This window comes from Trichosurus vulpecula, chromosome 5 (assembly GCF_011100635.1).
Source record: "Trichosurus vulpecula isolate mTriVul1 chromosome 5, mTriVul1.pri, whole genome shotgun sequence".
NCBI classification, from domain to species: domain Eukaryota; kingdom Metazoa; phylum Chordata; class Mammalia; order Diprotodontia; family Phalangeridae; genus Trichosurus; species Trichosurus vulpecula.
The window spans coordinates 178,254,607-178,277,697 of record NC_050577.1 but is presented as its reverse complement, the minus strand read 5'-3'; the positions used below and the strand labels follow the sequence as shown (position 1 = coordinate 178,277,697).

The window sequence follows — 23,091 nt, the reverse complement described above, 5'->3', positions numbered from 1 at the left end:
TCTGTTTGCCCTGTTCCCCAGTCAGACCTCCCTTCTGTCACCCCACTCCCCCCATCCCCTTTTCTGTTACTTTCTTGTAGGGAAAGATAGATGTTTATGCCCCATTGCCTGTATATCCTATTTCCTACTTGCATGCAAAAACTTTTTTTTTGAACATCTTCTTTTAAAACTTTGAGTTCCAAATTCTCTCCCCTCTTCCCTCCCCACCCACCCTCCCTAAGAAGGCAAGCAATTCAGCATAGGCCACATGTGTATCATTATGCAAAACCCTTCCATAATACTCATGTTGTGAAAGACTAACTATATTTTGCTCCTTCCTATCCTATCCCCCTTTATCCAGTTTTCTCCCTTGACCCTGTCCTTTTTCAAAAATGTTTGCTTTGGATTCCCTCCTCCCCCTATCTGCCCTCCCTTCTATCATCCCCCCTTTTTTATCTCCCTCCTTCTTGCCTGTGGGGTAAGATACCCAATTGAGTGTGTATGTTATTCCCTCCTCAGATCAATTCTGATGAGAGCAAGATTCACTCATTCCCCCTCACCTGCCCCCTCTTCCCTCCCAACAGAACTACTTTTTCTTGCCACTTTTATGTGAGATAATTTACCCCATTCTATCTCTCCCTTTCTCCCTCTCTCAATATATTTCTCTCTCATTTTATTTTAATTTAATTTTTTTAGATATCATCCCTTCATATTCAAGTCACACTGTGCCTTCTATCTATATATATATAATATATATTCCCTTCAGCTGCTCTAATACTGAGGTCTCATGAATTGTACACATCTTTCCATGTAGGAATGTAAACAAAACAGTTCAACTTTAGTAAGTCCCTTGTGATTTCTCTTGTTTCTTTTCATGCTTCTCTTGATTCTTGTGTTTGAAAGTCAGATTTTCTATTTAGCTCTGGTATTTTATTGAGAAAGCTTGAAAGTCCTGTATTTTATTAAAAGTCCATATTTTGCCTTGGAACATGATACTCAGTTTTGCTGGGTAGATGATTCTTGGTTTGAATCCTAGCTCCATTGATCTCCGGAACATCATATTCCAAGCCCTTTGATCCCTTAATGTGGAAGCTGCTAGATCTTGTGTTATCCTAATTGTGTTTCCACAATACTCAAATTGTTTCTTTCTGGCTGCTTGCAGTATTTCCTCCTTGACCTGGAAACTCGGGGATTTGGCAACAATATTCCTAGGAGATTTCTTTTGGGGATCTTTTTCAAGAGGCCATTGGTGGATTCTTTCAATTTCTATTTTACGCTCTGGCTCTAGAATACCAGGGCAGTTCTCCTTGATAATTTCTTGAAAGATGATATCTAGGCTCTTTTTTTCATCATGGCTTTCAGTTAGTCCAATAATTTTTGAATGATCTCTCCTGGATCTATTTTCCAGGTCAGTGGTTTTTCCAGTGTGATATTTCACATTGTCTTCCATTTTTTCATTCCTTTGGTTCTGTTTTATAATATCTTGATTTCTCATCAAGTCACTAGCTTCCACTTGCTGCAATCTAATTTTTAAGGTAGTATTTTCCTCAGTGGTGTTTTGGACCCCCTTTTCCATTGGGCTAATTCTGCCTTTCAAGGCATTCTTCTCCTCCTTTTGGAGCTCCTCATTTGAGTTAGTCTATTTTTTAAGGTGTTATTTTCTTCAGTATTTTTTTGGGTCTACTTTAGCAAGTCATTGACGTGTTTTTCATGGTTTTCTCACATTGTTCTCATTTCTCTTCCCAATTTTTCCTCTACTTCTCCAACTTGCTTTTCCACATCCTTTTTGAGCTCTTCCATGGCCTGAGACCAGTTCCTGTTTTTCTTGGAGACTTTTGATGTAGGCTCTTTGACTTTGTTGACTTCTTCTGTTGGTATGTTTTCGTCTTCTTTGTCACCAAAGAAAGATTCCAAAGTCTGAGTCTGAATCTGAGACTGTTTTTGCTGCCTGGCCATATTCCCAGCCAACTACTTGACCCTTGAGGTTTTTGTTGGAGTATGACTGTAGAGTAAAGAGTACTTTGTCCCAAGCTTGAGGGGCTGCGCTGTTGTTTTCAGAGCTTTTTGTACACAGCAAGCTCTGCCACACCAGTGCTCGTTCTCCCCCGAGAACCGCCAACCTGGACTGGACTCAGATCTGAGCAGGCTCTGCACTCCCGCTGGATCCACCAATTAATTCCTTCTACCAGGTGGGCCTGGGGCTGGAAGCAACTGCCACTGTAGTTCTGAGGCTGCACCACCTCTGCTGCCCTTGGGGTGGTCACTGAACCAGGAACTCCTTTCACTCTGCCCCTGCAGTTTTTTCCCTCTAATCTTCTCTGTTGTCTTTGGTGTTTGTGGGTCGAGAAGTCTAGTGACTGCCACAGCTCATGGATTCAGGGCGCTAGGGCTAGTTCCACCTGGCTCCCAGTCTGGTTGTTCCGGGCGCAGCCCACGCTGGGCTCTGCTCTGCTCCACTCCCCAGCCCCATGCAATAGACCTTACCCAGCAACCATCCAGGTTGTCCTGGCCTGGAGCCCTGCTTCCCTCTGCTATTTCTTGGGTTCTGCAGTTCTAGAATTTGTTCGGAGCCATTTTTTATGGGTGTTTGGAGGGTCCTGTGGGAGAGCTTTAGGCATGTCCCTACTTTCTAGCCGCCATCTTGGCTCCGCACCCTCCCCCCCCACCTGCATTTTTTTAAAAATTCCAAAAACATTTTTGGAGATAAGCATGAAATATTTTTAAGAACACTATTTGAAATTATGTTGCTTTTAAATGAGTATGTTATTACTAATAGTAGCCTGCATTTAAATAGCCTATTCAAAACAACAATTTATGAATTTGACCTTAAAAATTGATCCTTGCAAAGTCCTATAAAATAGGTGTGAAAAGTTTCCCTTTTATGAATCAGTAGCTAACGTGCAGATAGGTTAATTCTGTCAGGTAGGATTATACAGGTTAGTGGGGAAGTAATGACTTCAGTCTCATCCTGATCATAAATGACAGTTTAGGGCATTAGCTTACTAGTCCTTGTCTCATATTGTCTCATATCAAGGAATTATAAAACAAAACCAAAAGAATGAAAAAATAGAAGACAATGTGAAATGTCTCATTGGAAAAACCACTGACCTGGAAAATAGATCCAGGAGAGATCATTTAAAAATTATTGGAGTAGCTGAAAACCATGATCAAAAAAAAGAGCCTAGACATCATCTTTCAAGAAATTAAGGAAAACTGCCCTTATATTCTAGAACCAAAGAGCAAAATAGAAATGGAAAGAATCCACCGATCACCTCCTGAAAGAGATCCCAATAGGAAAACTCCTAGGAATATTGTTGCCAAATTCCAGAGTTCCCAGGTCAAGGAGAAAATATTACAAGCAGCCAGAAAGAAACTATTCAAGTACAGTGGAAACATAATCAGTATAACACAAGATTTAGCAGCTTCTACACTAAGGGATCAGAGGGCTTGGAATATGGTATTTCAGAGGTCAAAGGAGCTAGGATTCAAACCAAGAATTACCCAGCAAAACTGAGTATAATATTTCAGAGGGAAAAAATGGAATTTCAATGAAATAGAGGATTTTCAAGCATTCTTGTTGAAAAGGCCAGAGCTGAATAGAAAATTTGACTTTTAAATACAAGAATCAAGAGAAATATGAAAAGGTAAGCAGGAAAGGGAAGCCATAAGGGACTTATTAAAGTAGAACTGCTTACAGTCCTACATGGAAAGATGATATTTGTAACTCATGAGACCTTTCTCAGTACTGGGGCAGTTAGGGAATCTGTCTCCATCTATCTATCTATCCATCTATCTATCTGTCTGTCTATCTATATGTGTGTATGTGTATATATATATGTATGTATGTATGTGTGTATGTATATGTGTATATGTGTACGTGTATGTGTATAGACAGAGGGCACAGAGTGACCTGAATATGAAGGGATGATACCTAAAAAATAAAATTAAGTGTTGAGAGGAATGTGCTGGGAGAAAGAGAAAGGGAGAGGTGGAATGTAGTAAACCATCTCACATAAAAGAGGCAAGAAAGAGCTTTTACAATGGAGAGGAAGAGAGGGGAGATGAGAGTGAATAAGTGAGCCTTACTCCGGTCGGATTTGGCTTAAGGAGGGAATAACATACATACTCAATTGAGTATGGAAATCTATCTTACCATACAGCGAAGCAGGGGAAAAGGGGTTAAGAGAGGGGGATAATAGAAGGAACAACAGATTGGGAGAAGGGGCAATTGGAAGCAAACATTTTGTAGAGGGACAGATCAAAGGAGAGAATAGAATAAATTGAGGGTGGGACAGGATAGAGGTAAATATAGTTAGTCTTTCACAACATGGTTGTTATGGAAGTGTTTTGCATGACTACACATTTATAACCTGTATAGAATAGCTTACTTTCTCAGTGGGTGGTGGGGGGAAGGGAGAGAATGTGGAACTCAAAGCTCCAAAAATGAATGTTAAAAATTGTTTTTACATGCAATTGGGAAATAAGATGTACAGGCAGTGGGTTATAGAAATCTATCTTGTCCTAAAGGAAAGTAGAAAGGAAGTGGATAATGGGGGGGGGGGGTGATAGAAGGGAGGGCAGATTGGAGGAAGGAGTAATTAGAATGCAGGCTCTCCTGGGGCAGGGGGAGGGGAGAGATGGGGAGAAAATTTCAAATTCAAATTCTTGTGGAAGTGAATGTTGAAAATTGAAAATAAATAAATTTAAAAAAATTTTAAGCATCCTAGTTAAGCATCCTAGACCAAATAGGAAGGTTTTTGTTAAAATTACAAAATTTCCTCATCTACAAAATTAGGGCCATTATTTCAAAGTTCCTTCCAGCTCATAAAAAATCAATATCTAATTCTTCCCATAGTGATGCATACATTATCCGAATGACTGGTAGATCCAGCATTTCAATATTTCCTGTGCAGCATGCTATTTTACATTGTATGGTGAACTGCCATGTGCCCACCATAGCTGAATATGAACTCTGTTAGTACCAACAGGCTCTAGATTGTAACCTTGGAGACAGTAGGGTAGATCAATTCTTCTAAGATGTCAGGGCTAAACTAGGATAAAATAGGATGCTATTCCAGAATGTAATCTATAAGACCACCTTGTTCAAAGAAAAGGAGTAAGTTCAATGTCCAAAGAGGTCTGTTGACATAGTAACATGGTGTTAAGTAAGGAAGGAATCTAATTATGGGTCTAACATTTCAGGTTACAAAGGCACATACTAATCTCCCTATAAAAGTAAAGTGGTATAATGTTTGTCTTTCAGTCTGTAAACTACTTCAATTCTACAAGTATGCATTGACCATGGGTCACTTAACCCCTCTAAGCTTTGGTTTCTTCATTTTTAAAGGACGACAATATTTGCCGACACGATAAGATTATCATGAGGATCAAATGCAATAACATATACAAAGTGCCTTTTGAAAACAAAATGCTATATAAATATAGCTATTCATAGGATCATAGATTTAGAGCTGTAGGGGTCATTAGAAGCCTATCAAGTACTTTCTGTTATATAGAACCATGCTGAGCAATAAGATGTAGCAGCTGAGTTCTCTTTTATTCATAATTCTTACTGTTACATGAAGATAAGAATGTCATCTGGAATGGTTTTTTTAAAATGTCAAATTAATAAATTATAATAAAAGATTTTTAAGGCAAATCACGATGCTATCTTATTAATACTGTATACTTGATTAGTCCTTCATTAACTGTTCAACTGTGAAATTAACTTTATAATGAAATTATTCTGGGGTGGAATTGTCAATAAAATGACAGAATTTTAGGTGACTGTTAAGCTGAAGTGTGACATGGTATCACAGATGTTTCAGATGGCAATTGTAAGATTTCATTCACATAGTTTATTGCATAAAGCAGCAAGACTTGTTTTCTGACTTGGCTTATGGAAATCATAAGCCATACTGCTAATCCTTATGTATTTGGTAGTGCTAATTACTTCAATAAACAAGGGGCCATATGTGCTCACAGTTTGAAGGTGAGCTAACTCAGCCCACTAGATGTCACTTAATAATGGCATCTTTGAGTGCACTCAGTCTCATGGTGACATAAAATGGAAAATTTCAGTGTTTTTCTCTAGATCTGGGGAACCATATTTGAACCAAGCTTGGATTTTGTATGATTCATAACAACTCCCCCCCACCAATTAATTATTTTTAATCTTTTTTTTTCATTTCGAGTTCCAAATTCTCTCCTTCCCTTTCCTCTCCCTTTCACTTCTCACCCCTTTCCCTCCCCCTCCTCTTAAGAAGACAGGCAGTATGATTTTGCTTATACATGTGAACTCATCCAAAACATTTCCATATTAATCACGTTAGAGAAACAAAGCAAGAAAAATAAAGTGAAAAAAGTATATTTCAATCTGCACTTACAGTTCATCAGTTCCCTCTCTGGAGGTGAATAGCATTTTTCATCATGGACCTTTTAGAATTGTCTTGGATCATTGTATTGATTAGAGCAGCTAAGTCTTTCACAGTCGATTGTCATTACAATACTGCTGTTACTGTTTGTAATCTAGTTTTGCTCACTTCACTTTGTTTTTCTGAAACCATCCCCCTTGTCATTTCTTATAGAACAATAGCATTCCATCACAATCATATAGCACAGCCTGTTCAACCATTTCCCAATTAATGGACATCCCCTCAATTTCCAATTCCTAGCCATCACAAAAAGAGCTGCCATAAATATTTTTATGCCTATAACTTTTCCTTTTTGTTTAATCTATTTGGGATACATACTTAGTAGTGGTATTGCTGGGTAAAAGGGTATGCACAGTTTTTATAGCCCTTAATATTTGAGAAATGAGGCCTTTATCATAAATATAATGTAAATCCCCCACACACACACACCTCCCATCCTCCACCCTCTGCTCAGTTTCCTGCTTTTCTTCTAGTCTTGGGTGCCTTTATTTATTTGTGCAAAACCTTTTTAATTTAATGTAATTAAAATTAGCTATTTTATTTCCTGTAATCTTTGCTATTTCTTGTTTGGTGATAAATTTTTCACTTATGCTTAGATATGACTGGTAAATTTTTCCATGCTCCCCTAAGAGATGATTCTCTCCCTGCATGTCTAAAGCATGTACCCATTTTGACCTTTTCTTGGTATACAGTGTGAGATGTTCTATGCCTAGCTTCTGCCAGACCTTGTCTTTGTATACAGTGTGAGATGATCTATGTTTTGATGATTACCTTCTTGTAATATAGTTTGAGATCTGGTACTGATAGGCCACCTACCTTCACATTATTTTTTTCATCAGTTCCCTTGATAGTACTTGACCTTTTGTTCTTCCAGATGAATTTTGTTAATGTTTTTTTCTCTCTATATAAAATAATTCTTTGGTAGTTTTATTAGTGTGGCACTTCCTAAACTAAGTGCCTATGAGAGACACTTTTTGCTTTGTATGAAACAAAATAACAACAGATTTAAAAAATTGTGCCTATACTTGGTAAAGAATTTTATTCATTCAACAAACATGTATCTGCTCTATAAAAGGCACTGTGCTCAGCAGTATGACAGATATAAAAGATTCTCTGCCCTCAATCATGTTATAATATCATAGGAAAGTAACACACACACACACACAAACACACAAACTACAACACAGAATACTTAAGTACACCAAATGGATCTGTGATCTCATTGATGGGGATGTTTCTGCCATTGATGTAGAGTGCAACCTGTCTGTCCATACCTCCCCATCCTGTTTGACTGTAGTCCACCACCTTTCTTTAAGTTTGCTACAGGTATTCCATACAAAGTGCTGTGAATGACTCTTCCACTTTCTTTTGACATTGGAGAGAATGCCAGTGGAGAATACGAGCTATTTTTTTATTGCGGCTGTCTTTTTTGATCACACATTTCTTGGTTGATATCCTTTACTTGGGCTCTTCTTTGTAATTCATTGTAAGCTGCTCACAACTGTCATGTGCCTTTGCCAACATCCTCTAAATGAGACTCAAGTCTTAATTCTTAAGAAGCTATAGTGTTTCATACAGTATTCCATACCAATAAAATACTGTATTGAAAAGATGAGCCTTCATATCAGAGATAATTTTGGGGTCATTAAAGGAGCTTTGCAGTATCCCAAAAGTAATCTAGTCTTCTGTTTAGTATTGAGCCCAACTCACTGCCCATTGATAGTATCTGCCCAAGAACAGTATATTTATACCAGTTAATGAGATCTATTTGTTGTCCATCTAACTACATTCTTCACATACTTTGCATTTTCTTTGAATATAGCTGGACCAAACTCTTAAATGGTTAGAGATTTCATCCAGGAGCCCTCTGCTAGGGTTCGATGCAACCAACATAATGTCATTTGTAAATAGGACTATGTAGAATACTTTACCACCTATGGAATATCTCTTTTTATTTTGAACTATTTTCTCTATCTCATTCATTACAGTAGTGGACACATATGATCATGTATCCCAGCTTTATGCCTCACATGTAATATTAATGATAGTAGGGTCATGGACAAGGATTTCTTTCTAAGGATTCTTTGATAATTGCAATGTATGAATAGGGGACCCCTTATAAGAAAACCTTTAAGTCTTTGTTTTGCTCTATTGAATCAAATGCTTTTTTTTTTGTCAACATACAGTAAGCACAGTGGGATATTTCAACATCTTTCAGTGATAATAAAGATGTGGTCCTCTATATAATATGTAAGTCTTATATATTACTCCCTGACATAGACTCTTCTATACAGTGGCACTGGCCTCCTGACTGTTCCACAAACAAGACAGTCTCTCAGTTTTGAACATTCTCTTGGGCTGTCCCCCTTGCTTGGAATGCTCTCCCTCCTCTGTTCTGACTACTGACCTCCGTGGCTTCCTTTAAGCCTCAACTAAGATTTCACTTTCTCTATATGACTCACTTTGGAACCATTTGTTTGCATGTTGTCTCCTCCTTTATACTCTGTATTCTGTAGGTGTTTGGGATATCACTCTCTCCTGGTTTTTCTCCTACCTATCTGACCACTCCTTTGCTGCCAGATCACACTGTGTAACAAAAACTGCCCGTCAGGGTTCCATTCTGGATCGTCTTCTCTTCTCCCTTAATACTACTTCACTCTCATCAGCTCCCATGAATTTAATTACCATCTGTATGCTGATAATTCTCAATCTCTTTGCTCTGTAAATTTTCGCTGTCCCCCATTGCTGGGGCACTATCCCTCTTCTGCTCTACCCACTGATCTCCTTGGCTTCCTTTAAGTCCCAACTGGAATACCACCTTTTACAGGAAGCCTTCCCCAACCACTCTTAATTCCTTTCCTCTATTCATCCTGCATATAACTTTTGTATATATTTGCTTATTGTCTCCCCCATTCTACTATGAACGACTTGATGGTAGGGACTCTTTTGCCTCTTTTTGTATTTCCAGTGCATTAGCACAGGGCCTGGTATGTAATAGAGGCTTAATACTTATTGATTAATCTTGGAGACCATAGGGAGCCTCTGGAGTTTATTGAGTAGGAAGTTGATGGGGTTGGACCTGTGCTTTAGGAAAATCACTGTGTTGACTGAATAGAGGATGAATTGAGAGTGGGAAGACCCACTAGTGGGGTATTGCAGAAGTGTGAGGTGATGAGGGAGCTTTGATTTGCTCCATTTCCAACCTGGGCCAGTTTATTCCTCGTTAGGCAACCCTCTCTCCCCCCACTTGTAGAGGAATACCACATTGGTGTCCAGCTTAGCCTGGAAGTTTGGGCTTATTTCCACTGCAGCTCCAATGTCCTGACCTCACATGATTCTCCCACCTCAGCCTCCCCATTTGCAGGGACTAGAGGCATGTGCCACCACGTCCAGTTATATTTTTGTACATGTGCATCTTTTTACCTCTGACTTACTTTGGGTATATAACTAGGAGTAGTGTCACTGAAACAAGTCACTTTTAGGGTAAAGTTCCAAATTAGTTTCCAGAATGCTCCACCAACTATATGAGAGTGCCTGTCCTCCCATAACCCTCTAACAATTGCCATTTTCCTCTTGTCATCTGAAGGGTGTGAGATAAAAACTCAGCTTTAATTTGCATCTCTCTTTTTATTGATTAGGAGCTTTTTTATATCTTTGCTGATAGCTTGTCCACTGTAGCTAAACCACTGCCTTCTCTTCTTACTCTGTGAACGATTTACTGAATTTCTTTGAATTGCTTAATATGTTGACTTGGAAAGTTGTGATTGTTTGCTGTGTGTTTTCTTCCACTTATTTTTTTGGGCATTATTTTTAAAATTCTCTTTCATTTTTAAAGTTGTACCTTGTCTCTAATGTTGCTTCCACTTTATTGTGAGTTTTTTCTTGCTAGTAATTTTTCCCACTTGACCACTCATTTGCTTATACCAGGGGTTTTTTACCTTAGTTTCATGAACTTTTTTTTGGTAATATTTTGATAACAATGTCAATATAATTGGTGTCCTTTATAATCCTATATATTTTATTTTATGCATTTTAAAACATTATTCTGGGAAGACTTCACCAGACTACCAAAGGGAGTTCTATGACACAAAAAAGATTAATAACGCCTGGCCTTTACTATCCCCAGATTCTTTTTATTGATTTATATTGTTGCTTAATAAATGCTTCTTTTGCTTGACTTTGCAGAATGTCTCTTATTTAGTCATCTGTTTCTTCCTTTCTTTTGTCCTTTTTCTGTTCCTACCTACTTAAATGATTACTTTAAAATCTCTCTTATTTTTAGTAATTTTCTTTTACTGGACTTTCTTTTTCAAGAAGTTTTTGTTTGCTTTGTCCTCATTGTTCCTCTTCTTTTCCAATCTATTCTGAATATTGATTTCTGATTCATGGGCTGTAGTTCTTGTGTGTTCCTTTTTCATGCTCCCTGACCCTCTTGTTAAATCCACTGAAGTACAAAGATCGAGCTCCCTCTTCTGTCTAGTTTAATTTTGCTTTTGCAGCTCTACTTATATTCCATTTTTAAATGTTTTGTCTCATTCTTAAAAATATCAGTTCACGGAGGGAAGCAGCATCATGTGATAGGAGTGACCTTTTGTCCCCAAATGGTGAGTCCTGGCTCCATATCCCATCCTTGCCAGGATCAGCCACATCTCAAAGACCATGTTCTCCCAGCCCTGTCTCTCTTCACTGCTTTGGATACCGGTTGTTTCTTGAAACTCAGTCTCCTGTGGTGGGATGCTGTCCCTAATGTCACACAACGCTCTTGAAAAGAAAACACAAACTCCCCCCCAGACACGAGGACATTCCTGTCCCCTGCTGGAGACATACACCAATATTCCCCCCAGGAATGCTTTCAGCATTATTTTGGCCCATTGGCCACTCATGTGGGCACTCTCCTCCTGAACACTCTCTTCATATTCTTCAGCAACTTCCTCTCCCTCTTTCCTAGAGACTATAGGAATTATCACCCCTTTATTTGTTCTGCCTACAGCTTGTGGATTTCTTCCAAGTGGAGCTAGGAAGTCAATATTACCCATTCCCATCTCATCTTTCTCTTCCCTATTTGTGCAATCTCCTAATCTTCTGTTCCCTCCCACAAAAGACATTGACCTACCTTTAGGGCCTCAGAGGACTTGGCCCTTGATGCATAAATTCAGCTCTATCACAAGATTCTGTCCTGTGTTAGTCAATATTGGTTCAGACTCATTCGTATTACATCTGTTTAACCTATTTTGATTCCTTCTTGAGGTTTTCCTCATTATTTTGCTTTTAAGTTCTGCTCAGGTTTTCTTTCTGGTTCTTTTGGCATTTCAGCTATTCTTTTATTTCTTATCCTGCATTCTTTGGCTCTTTCCTTTCTGTTGGTGCACAGATCCTTGCGGTTGTGCTAGTTATCTGTCTCACCCTCTTTGGGGGATGGCACTGGGTCTAGGACTTTGTCCTGAGTCACTTCTCAAAGGATAGAACTGGCCCTAGTTGGTTTTCCAGGGCCCTTTCCATTATGCCTGACAGCATCCTGCTCCCCTCTAACCTGTGGTTTTGTGTCCAACCATACAACATTTTTAAGCCAGCTGGATTCCTCTTTCTTTTCCCAGCCTCAGAAACTGACAAGCTGTGTGAGCTTGGATAAGTTACCCTCTAAGTGCCTCAGTTTACTCAACTATTTTTACAGTTGTTCAATCATACTCAACTCTTCAGGACCCTGTGGGTCCATGGGGTTTTCTTGGCAAAGTTACTGGTTGGTTTGCCATTTCCTTCTCTAGTGGATTAAGGCAAACAGAGGTTAAGTGACTTGCCCAGGGTCACACAGCTAATAAGTGTCTGATCCACTGAGCCACCTAGCTGCCTCCTCAACTGTAAAATGAGGATAATAATACACCTACTTCCTAGGGTTTCTGTGAGGATCAGATGAGATTGGTAAAGTGCTTAGCATACATAGTGCCTGGCACATAGTAGGCACTATATACATGCTAGTTATTATTATTCTGCCTTTTACATGGTTAGGCAGAATCAGTTTCTGCTGTTTCTTGTAGGGTGTGTATGTAGTGGGGTGTTAAGACAGTCACTGCACCAGTGGAAAATCTCTCTATCTAGGCTTTTAGTCCTAAATATCTGAATTTGCTTCTACTCACCACAACTGACATTTTGAAGCAATCAAAGATAGAGCTGCTTAGTGAGAGTTCTAATTATAAATGATCTCTGGTGGTGATTCAAGGTGTTTTTACCTCGTGAACTGTATTCCCTCTTATCTAATGGAATCAGGTGTAATTACTCTATATAGGGCACATAATTCCCTTCTTTTGAGGTTTAGGGGTTAAAACAATTTACAGAAAGTAATTATTTTACCATCTTGCTGGTCATGTGACTCTAGTTCTTATAATTTCTACCATAGAAAATCCTTCTTTATTAATGATACTTAGAGCCAGAATATAATTTCCTTTGGTTCTACCTTTTGGAAGACATTTTTATTAAGACAAATCAAATTGCCTTTTGGCAGATCCAATACATAATCTGTGGAAGTGACATTCCCCTACTCCCTCATCACTACTATACCATACTAAGGTTGTGATGGTTTCTGAATTCCTCATTTATTTTCTCTTTTTGTTAAGGCAGAGAAAAGTATAGTCTGAATCTATCATTGCTTTTGTCTTCATTGATATTTACCAAAATGCTCTCTACCATGATTTTCCACTCTGATTCCTAAATTTCCTCACATGATTATTTCTTTTTAATACATTGTCCAGTTAAGTTCATCCTCCCCAAGTTTCTTGGATATTTTTGAGATCAAACCCAATTTCATTGCACTAGGATATCTTCCCATGAGACTTGATTTTTATATATATTTTTTGCAATTGTGTTCAGATGACCAAAGTCACGGATCTTTCTTAGTGGCACTTTTGAATTTTTGTTTTCTGAAAACTTTCAGCTCTCTCAACTAATTTGTAGGTTCACTCTATTCATTGTGTGGGGATGAGCCCGTGCGTGTGTGATTCTTTGTTTCAGTCTGTATCAGTTCACACAGGTCTTCCCAGGTTTTTATGAAACCATGCCATTCATCTCTTATGACACTATTCCATTGCATTTTTATACCATAATTTTGCTCAGCCATGTCTCAGGTGATGGTCACTCCCTTAATTTCAATTTCTTTACCATTACAAAAAAAGTTGTTATAAATATTTTTGTCATATGAATTCTTTTCTCCTTTCTTTGATCTCTTTGGGATACAGGCCTAGTAGTGATATGGCTGGGTCAAAAAGCATGTAAAGTTTAGTAATTTTTTTTTGAGGGGGGGAGCAAAATTCCAAATTGCATTCCAGAATGGCTGAACCAATTTATATTTCCACTAAGATTGCATTAATGTGCCCGTTTTCCTGAAGCCTCTCCAATAATTCTCATTCTTTTTGTAATTTTTGCCAATCTGATAGATGTGAGGTGGAATCTCAGAATTCCTTCAATTTTCACTTCTCTAATAATTAATAATTTAGACCATTTTTTTCATCTGGCTGTTAGGAGTTTATATTTCTTCCTTTGAAAGGAGGATATTCTTTGACTATTTACAAATTATAGCCTTTCTTTTTCAGTTAAATGACTTTTTAATTTGATTTTCATGGCCTTAGGCAATTATATTCTTAGCAACCTGTGTTAGGTCCAGTCATCCCTGTAATTCCTATATTTTTTTTTCTCCAGAAATTCAAATACCATTGTCAAGCATTATCTTCTTAACCAGATATTTCTTTTTTTTTTTTAACCAGATATTTCTAAATCTTTCTCATCTGAATCTCTTTGTCACTTGGTTTAGACTCCATCAATTCTAAGCCCTATTAGACTTTTCACAAAATGCCTAATTATTTTATGGATAATATTTCTGAAGCATTGGCTGTGTTTGTAGTTTTATAATGTGTTTCTGACTCTAGCCAGGCATTTGTGACAAAAGAGGTTCTGACTAGTCTAGGATATCTAGTCAACTGAGAGTCTTGTTTTTTCTTTTTTCATCCATACATTTACTTTTGGTAGGTATCACTGCCACTCAGAGACCTGATACTCTCCCTCTCTCTCTGTCTCTGTCTCTGTCTCTCTCTCTCTCTCACACACACACACACACACATCTTATTGTTTTTCAGCCATGTCCAACTTTTCATGACCTCATTTGTTATTTTCTTGGCAAAGATACTGGAGTGATTTGCCATTTCCTTTCCCATCTCATTTTACAAATGAGGAAACTGAGGCAAACATGGTCAAGTGACTCTGGTCTGACACCCAATTTGAGTTCAGGAAGATGAGTCTATCCAATGTGCAACAAAGCTGCTACATAATACATACATGCACATACACATGTACATATGCGTATATATTTATATATATATACATATATATATAATTTGATTCTTTTCTTGATGTTTCTTGAATCTTTAAATGGAGTCAAAGGACTATTTCAGTACTCAATTTCTAGAAAAAAGGAGATGTGGAAAAGTTAAACCTTTTTTTAAACCATATTTCTTTATAAATATATCTGGAACTTAAATTTTATTTTATTAGTATCTATTTTGTAAGTCATTGGTAGGTTCTTGTTTCTAAGTGTGCATCCAGTTAAGTGGCTCAAATGATTTCATGTCTAAAAAAAATAAACAATTGTAGTGAAACACCGAATTTTTTTCTCTTCATGATGAAAAGTATTTTTTGCCTTTTGGGCATATAGGAATGTTTAAGACAGGGGATGTCGTGTAAATCTCGGTAAAATAAATGCGGAAACATATGTTAAGGGTATACTCTTGATTCTTTGGCGCTCATACAGTTTTCATCAGTTCCATCATTGTAGCCAACCTATGGCTTTCTCAAGTTTTTTTTTTTTTAACTAACTTCACGTTTCACATTTTCACAATACTAGGAAAAATATCAGTGGAAAAAGTAAATTAGATGCTTATGTCACATACTAAAGTTATATTCCAAATGGAAATGTAATGGAAATATAAAATTTCATGTCACTGAAAGTTCATCTTGTTCACAGTAATAGCTAATTAACATTTGCATGGCACTTACCATGTACAGGCATTGTGTTAAGTGCTTTACAACTATTAATCACAATTCATCCTCACAGCAACTCTGGGAGATAGATGCTGCTATTATTCCCATTTTACAGATGAAGAAACTGAGGTCAGTAACAATCGAGTGGCTCTCCCAGGTTCATATGACTAGTGAGTGTCAGAAGCTGGTTTTGGAGCTGGGTCTTTCCGACTCTAGGCCTAGTGTTCTGTCCACTATGCTACCTGGCTATTAGTGGGACTGTGTATTATCCCACCTTTCTGGAAAATACCGTGGAAGAATGCAGGAGACATTAATAAACTTTGATCCAGTAGTTCCATGACTGGATCCATAATAACAACAAAAAAAGGTCTTCTCTAAGATATTTGCCCCAACACTACTTGTAGTAACGTAAGGAAATAAATTGTGTGTCCCAGATTGGAAATCCAACTGGAAAAAATGTGGAATATGAATCAGATGACATTAATTCGCTTTTAATAATGATGAAAATAAATCAGAAACGTAAGAGTTGTATGATATGATTAAAGAAATCCAAAGAAACGTATAAATAATGTAAATAAAGGTTGTATAAAAGCACAAGAAAATTAAGATCAAATGTAATGGCCAGTGTTGGCTCCAAATGACTGAATTTGTCAAGGGAGGAGGGAGGGAAGAATGGGGAGTGTGGCACAGAGAAGATCTGGGCCCAAACCAGATTCCCGTTGACTGAAACTAAAAGCTTCTTAATGTGAGTAGTGGAAAACAACACATAAAAAAGAGAGGTGAAAGGAGAAAGGTGTTATGTCAAAGTGCAAAGAATTAAGGATGATTGACCTGGACCTTTCCTCAAAAGTGGATGTTCCAGGAAGAATTTACCAAATGGAAAAGGGGGCCAATGGAGAACGAGGGAGAAGGCAGCCAAAACACGGTAGTAAAGTCCAGAGAATAAAGAGTGACTGGTCTGGGACCCTTCCTGAAACTGGTGGTTCCATGAAGAATTTGCTAATTATGAAGTGACTGATATGTCAAAACAGTGTATTAATTAAAAATTTTATCACCCTCTTCCTCCTTGGAAGCCAGTGGCATATTTCTTCTCTCAATGAACAGTACTAGGCTTTTGGTGTTAAACAACAACAAAATATGAGAGCTCTCCTTTCCCCCTTTGGCATTAGGCAAGATTCCAAATATTAACAAATTAACTGCCTTTAAGAAAGTTACTGCAGTGGTGCGTTTAGTTCCAGTCAATTGAGAAAGGAGGTGCAAGGTCATTCCTGGGACATCATGGTCACATCAAATGACTTAAAAACAAAAGCTTCTGAAATTCCATTTGCAAAGGTACAGAATGCCAAAAGAAATTGAAGAAAATAAACATCTTATAAGAAATGCATTCAGATAGTTAAGAGGTATGGATTATAGGAGTTGAGTCTGGGGAGTAAGAGTTGCAATGATTGTTGTTACAGATTCTTGAATTTCATACCACTAGGTTTTTTGCCCTTTGCCATTTCTAAATTAAAAGAGGACAAATTTGCATTTTTAAGCTAAAGATTAGCCAGAGTTGTAAAACATTTTGTACTTTTTCAGGTGCCTGTAGCTACTCCCAAAATACCCGGCTTGTTCTCTAGCCACGCTGAAGACTGCCTCATTTTCATTTCAAATTCTTGAATCTGATGATGTGAGGTAAGTCTAAAAATGTTTTCATCTTAAACGAAGAACGATTCTTAACCTGCCTTGGTGAAAGGGTTTTTAGATCATTAGCATCTTAGACGGTGAAATTCAAATTTGGTTTGACAGGCAGAGAAGAAACATTTAATCTCATTTTGGGAACCTAACATGTATTTTTCCTACATTAAAAAAGATGGACAAGTCTATGTTCTTTAGGAACTGAAATGACATGCATTTTATTAGGTGCTCTGATATCTTTTAAGTTACTTTGTTTCACATCACAGATTTTGAAGGATACATTTGAACAAACATTTATCCAGTATATACTATGTGCAAGGCATTGTTAGTGAGATTTAAAGATGAAAACCTTTAGGAGGACCTTCCAGGTGCTTATACTCTAATAATTTCAATTCCATATTTTTGTTCCCCTTTCACTGATACAAATTCTAATCTGTAGGCCTTTTATTTCTATAGTAATGAATTGAGATCACTGTTATGTTTTAGTGTCATTTTTACTAATTGGAGTGGTGCCTTGATGAATTCATTCTCCCAGAAGGTGTTCAAGGGGAGGCTGGATGACTCACCTGTCTCAGTGTTGGAGAAAGGAGTCATGTTTCAGTTAAAAGTTGAACTGGATGAGCTGACAATTCTTTCCAGCTCTTGAATCTAGATTTGTGAATGTGAGTTGTTGCTTTGAAAATCAGCTTGAAACTGGATCATAGGAATGAATTCTGGGTCTCTAGGCAAACTTGCAAAGTAGCACCTATCTAGTCCATTGCCCCTAGAAGCTTTTTGACAGGCATTTAAAAAAAGTCTTTTCAAATTGTGGGTTGCTTGAGTACTAGCTCTACCCAGGATTAGAAATCTAACAGCCCAGTGCTCAATTTTGAAGGCCTAGAATAACGAAAAATTACTAAGTTTTAGTCACTAATGGATAACCAAGACCCTTATGTCTTGCTATAGCCTGTCCTTGAACTGCCTTTTTAGCCTTCCTGTGTGAGGAGGGAAGAATTCTTTCTAAATCTGGTACATTCTATTACATTGTAGTCACAGCAGGATGATTTTCTGTTTGCTCTTTATATGCTTAATATGTGTTTTTTTTTTTAAAAACAAAAAAACAATTAATTTGGTTATGGATCCTAGAAGAGAAAATAATTTAGACTGGTTCTAGCAAATGAATCATTTTTTGAATAAACTTTACATCTTTTAGTGGCAGTAAACTTTCAGAGTAAGAGAGCTTATAATTTATTAATTTTTTAAAAATTTATTAAATTACATTCTTTAACATGAGAAATTTGATCACAAAGACTTCCAATAATTCAGGTGAAGCATACTGAGGTTCTTAATTAAAGGTTATGGAGACTTTTCCTGGCTGTCCCCCATGGCTGGAATGTTCTTCCTCCTCAGCCCCACCTTCCAATTTCCTTGGCTTCCTTTAAGTCCCAACTAATACCCCATCTTTTACTGGAAGCCTTTCCCAACCCCTCTTAATTCTAGCATCTTCCTTCTGTTATTTCCTGTATAAAGCTTGCTTAGTATATATTGATTTTCATGTTGTTACTTCCATTAGTTTTCAAGTTCATTGAGCTAGGGAATGTATTTTGCATCTTTTTGAATTCCCATCTCATAGTACAGGGACTGTCACATAGTAGGTGCTTAGTAAATGTTTATTGATTGATTAACTGGTGAATTAATTTACTCATGATACTGAGTTGTTCTGGTACAAAATATGTTGCTGACAGCTGGTACTAGGAGAGCCAAAATTAATTAGCAAACAACAGTTGATTAATGAAAATAATTTAATACTGATTAAGATTAATTAATCTTAATTATTACTGATTAAGTGCTCTTTTGGGAGCACTAATTTTGTTTTTAAACTGCCTTCCCCACAAGATCCAGCAAAAACTAATAAAAAATAAGATGAATATATTTTATGTTATCAGTGTTATAATTGTATACAGGTACTCCCCTTTAGCAGTGCGCATTGCAACCCAGCCACATCCTCTTATGGGATATGAGATTCTTGTCTCTGTTTTCCCCTAAATCCTCAATAGGGGGTTCACTCAACGTATTTGGGGAATTTCCTTTAGATTTCTTGGTACCATGCCAAAGGGGCATTCATCAGTTATTTCTCACTCTTGTTCCTTGACTGGCCTATTTACTATTCTAGTCTTACATCTCTAATGGTACATGATAATGATGGTTTCCTTTTCAGTGCCTCAGTGGTAATGTGTTGTAGGCTACTTATGTCTACCGTGCACCTTGTGATTATTATTTTGGTAACTGACCACTATATATATAGTTCTTGTTTCTCCCTCTAGAAAATCTCTCATCCAGTGTCTCTCTACTCACGCAGCTGCCACCCTAGTTCAGGCCTTTATCACCTCTCCCTGGCCTAGTAGTTGTTCTTCCTGCCTCAAGTTTCTCATCCCTCTGATCTGTTGTCTTCACAGCTGCCAAAGTGTCTTCTCTTTAGCACAGATCTGATCATGTCCTTGCTCTGCTCAGTGAATTCCAGTGTTTTCTCTGTTACCTCCATGAACAGATATAAACTCTTCTGTGTAGTTCCTAGAGCCCTTCTCAACTCAACACCAACCTGTCTTTCCAGCTTCATAGTATACTTCTCCCCTTGCCATATTCCATGTTGTTTCCTCACTCTTAACCAAATGATATTACTGGACACTTATGCCAACTTTCTCATCTCATCATAATCTTGATGAGAACATTTTACCCATGTGTTGAGTTTATCCTTGATTAAGCTATGAGAAGGAAAAAGAGGCTTTTCCATCAGATGACATCTGTATAATTAGAAAATTAACAGGTGTGGATAAGAATCCACTGTGCTTATTATGTGTTGACTGTTTTAAGAATACCTGCTTAAAAGCACCATTTCAAATAAAGTATCTCTTCCATGTATATACCAAAATCATGATTCACTGAAAGAGGTAAAAAAATAAAGATAGCTTTATTTAACAACTCTATACTTATTAATAATGAACTAGCATAAAACAGATGCATGTTTGTCATTACTGTAGGAGATACTAGCACAAAGCCCAGATAGAAGAAGGATTCCATTTAGATGATGAGCTTCTCAAAAGGAGCTTTCTTGTGACACTATTCTGATTGTATCATACCCTGGAACCTTACAGAGCCTACTTTATGAAATCCCCTTCGTCATCTTCTACTCTCTTCACCTTCTTCTCAATTTCTGGTAAGGCTGTACCTTTTTTTGCAAAGTCAGCCCCTCTACATGTACCCATAATCTCACCCACCTCATCTTCTCCAATAGCTTGCCTGCTGAAGTAACCCTTCTCACCTATCTTGTTGAGTATTCCCTACTTGGTATTTATTCCCTACTGTCTTCAGTCTCTTCCATACTGCCCAATTCTCTCACATCTTTAAAAAGCTTTCATTAGACCCTAATATCCTTTCAGATTTTCACCCTATATCTCTTTAATCTCATTAATTTCGTTATTTGGCCTATTTATTATTCTAGCCTATTAAAAACTTTTGATAAGCATACCTTCTTTGTCTTGAACTGAATTATTCATAAAAGTATTAAATCAGATGACACCCAAAATAGAACTCTATAGCATGCTACTAGAGATTTTCCTCTAGGCTTTCATTAATCTGCTACTCAATATTTTGAATGTGGTTCAGTCAGTTAACAGTACAGTAATCTAGTTTACATTTTTCCATATATAGAATATCTTAAGAAAGTTTGTCAAATGCTTTGCTGAAAAATGGTTTCAATATGTCTGTAGCATTTCCTTGATATAATAGTCTAGGAACCTTATAAAACAAGCGAAAATTAAGATTAACTTGACATGATAGCTTTGTTAGTGAATCCATGCTTGTTTCTCTCCTTTTCTCATAATCAATTTTATTATCTATATTTAGTCAATCAATAAACATAAGTGCCTACTACGTGCCAGGCACTGTAAGTGGTGGAGATACAAAGAAAGTTAAAAGTCCTTGTCCTCAATCTAATGGCAGAGACAACATGGTAGACAACTATGTACCAAAAGGGTATATACAGGATAAATAGAAAATAAGCTTCAGAGGGAAGGTACTAGAAAGTCAAAGGGATTAGAAAAGAAGGTGGGATTTTAGCTGGGATTTGGAGGCAGAGATGGGGAAGGAGAGCATTCTGTGCATGAGGGATAGCCAGTGAAAATTCCCATTCTAGAGATAGAGCATCTTTTTGTATGAGAGTAAGAAGGTCAGTGTCACTAAATAGAAATGAGGGGGTAGTTAGAAGTATAAGGATATAAGGATCTAAGAATATTGGAGGGGGATGTGTTGGTTATAAAGGACTCTGAATGCCAGAGGATTTTATATTTGATCTTGGAGGAGGTTATAAGGAGCCACTGGAGTTTAGTAAAATGTATCCCTGTTTAATTTTTGGTTTGTTTCATTGCTAGTGACGACTAGAATCTTTTCTATTGACCTACCATTTATTGAATTTCTGAGCCCCAAAAGTAAACTTTTAGCATGAAAACTTTATTTTTAATATTACAACCTAAATATCTCCATTTAATTATATCCTCTGTATTTTTTCCCTTTTATGCCCCTTTTTGGAATGTTGATGGAAACAAATAATCTTCTCTTCATTTATAAGACATTTGCCAAGTTTATTAAGGTGTCTGAGAGCAATTATCTTTAAATCTACATTAACTGAAGAAAGCAGGGGAAGGGGAAAGAATGAGATTGTATATACTTCCTTCTTTTTCAGGTCAAAATACCACTAGAGTTTTTTTTTCCTTTTATACCCACAAATAAAAAAAATTATTTTCTTTAGAAAATAATGATGAACGTCTATAATCAGACTTCAAAATTGCCAGGAGAGTAATTTCCTTACATTTCCTAGAATGAACCATCTGGCTGTAATCAATCATTTCACAATTTGCATATGGATATTCTCAGAATTTCTGTTTGAAATATTTTTTTCGTTTTCCTGTTTGAGGCAGGTCTACTGTGTCCCACATGGGTTTTATATGCTTGTAATTTATTTTAGGGTGGGATGTTCCCAAGTAAAACTATTATAAAGAGGTATTTGTTATTGTCACAGAAAATCATTTGAACAGTTTTGAAACAGCTTGATATGATGGTACAAGCAAAGCAACTTGGTACTAGAGGAAGAGACATTTTCTATAATTTAAGTTGTCATAGTAACCTACATGGTGACACTTCCTTGGATGCCAGGAGAGAAGAATTTCAGTGACATTCAGATTGCATTCATCATCCTTTCATTGTGTCTAAAGGAGTCATCCATTGTGGCCCAATAGAGATAGTTTTATTTGTTTCTTTTAAAAGATGATTTGCATTTTTTTGGCCTTCCTTTGAAAACTTCTGTTGTAAATTAAAAATTAAAAGGTCATATGTATGTGCATGTGTATTTGATAATTTTTTAAATCTTCCATTAAACAACTTCAGCAATTAATATAGTATTGATATAATGTTATCTTAAATGGAGAGAAAATAGGTTCTTTGGAAGATTGGGAGAAAATTTTTCATGTCTCAAAATAGGAATCTTATTTTGAAAACAGTGACTTTGACTTGTTACTCAAAAGTTATGACTCCCATCTTATTCCTGATACATTTTTTAGACTGTGTTTTGAGTTGCCATTTTAACATGGTAATATTTTATTTAATGAAGTTTTTAAAGAAAAGCCTTAGACCAGAAGGAGATAATAGAAAGACCCTGGACCCCTCCCCCACTTTCTGCCCCCACCCCCAAAATTGGAGGAGTTAGGTATTACCTTGGTGGGATAGAATTTGTAATTTGAGTCAAGAATAAGAGTCAGTAAACATTTATTAATTACTAAGTGTCAGACACTTTCTAAATGCTGGTTATGCTGTATAAGGAAAAGTAAAAGATAGCACCTACCCTCAAGCAACTCACTATCTAATGGAGGACACAAACAAATGAATGTATATGAACAAGCTATATGCAAGATAAATAGGAAATAATTAGCAGAAGGCAGGAACTAGAATT

At 37.0% G+C, this 23,091-nt stretch overlaps 1 protein-coding gene across 1 annotated transcript in view; it reads left to right on the top strand.

Moving 5' to 3' along the window:
* RASSF8 (Ras association domain family member 8) overlaps positions 1–23,091 on the top strand; it is a 120,459-nt gene that overhangs the window by 27,943 nt on the left and 69,425 nt on the right. Inside the window, exon 2 of the mRNA XM_036759771.1 lies at positions 17,013–17,108. The gene's annotated coding sequence lies outside the window, so the exon portion shown is untranslated. The remainder of the gene's footprint in view (positions 1–17,012; positions 17,109–23,091) is intronic.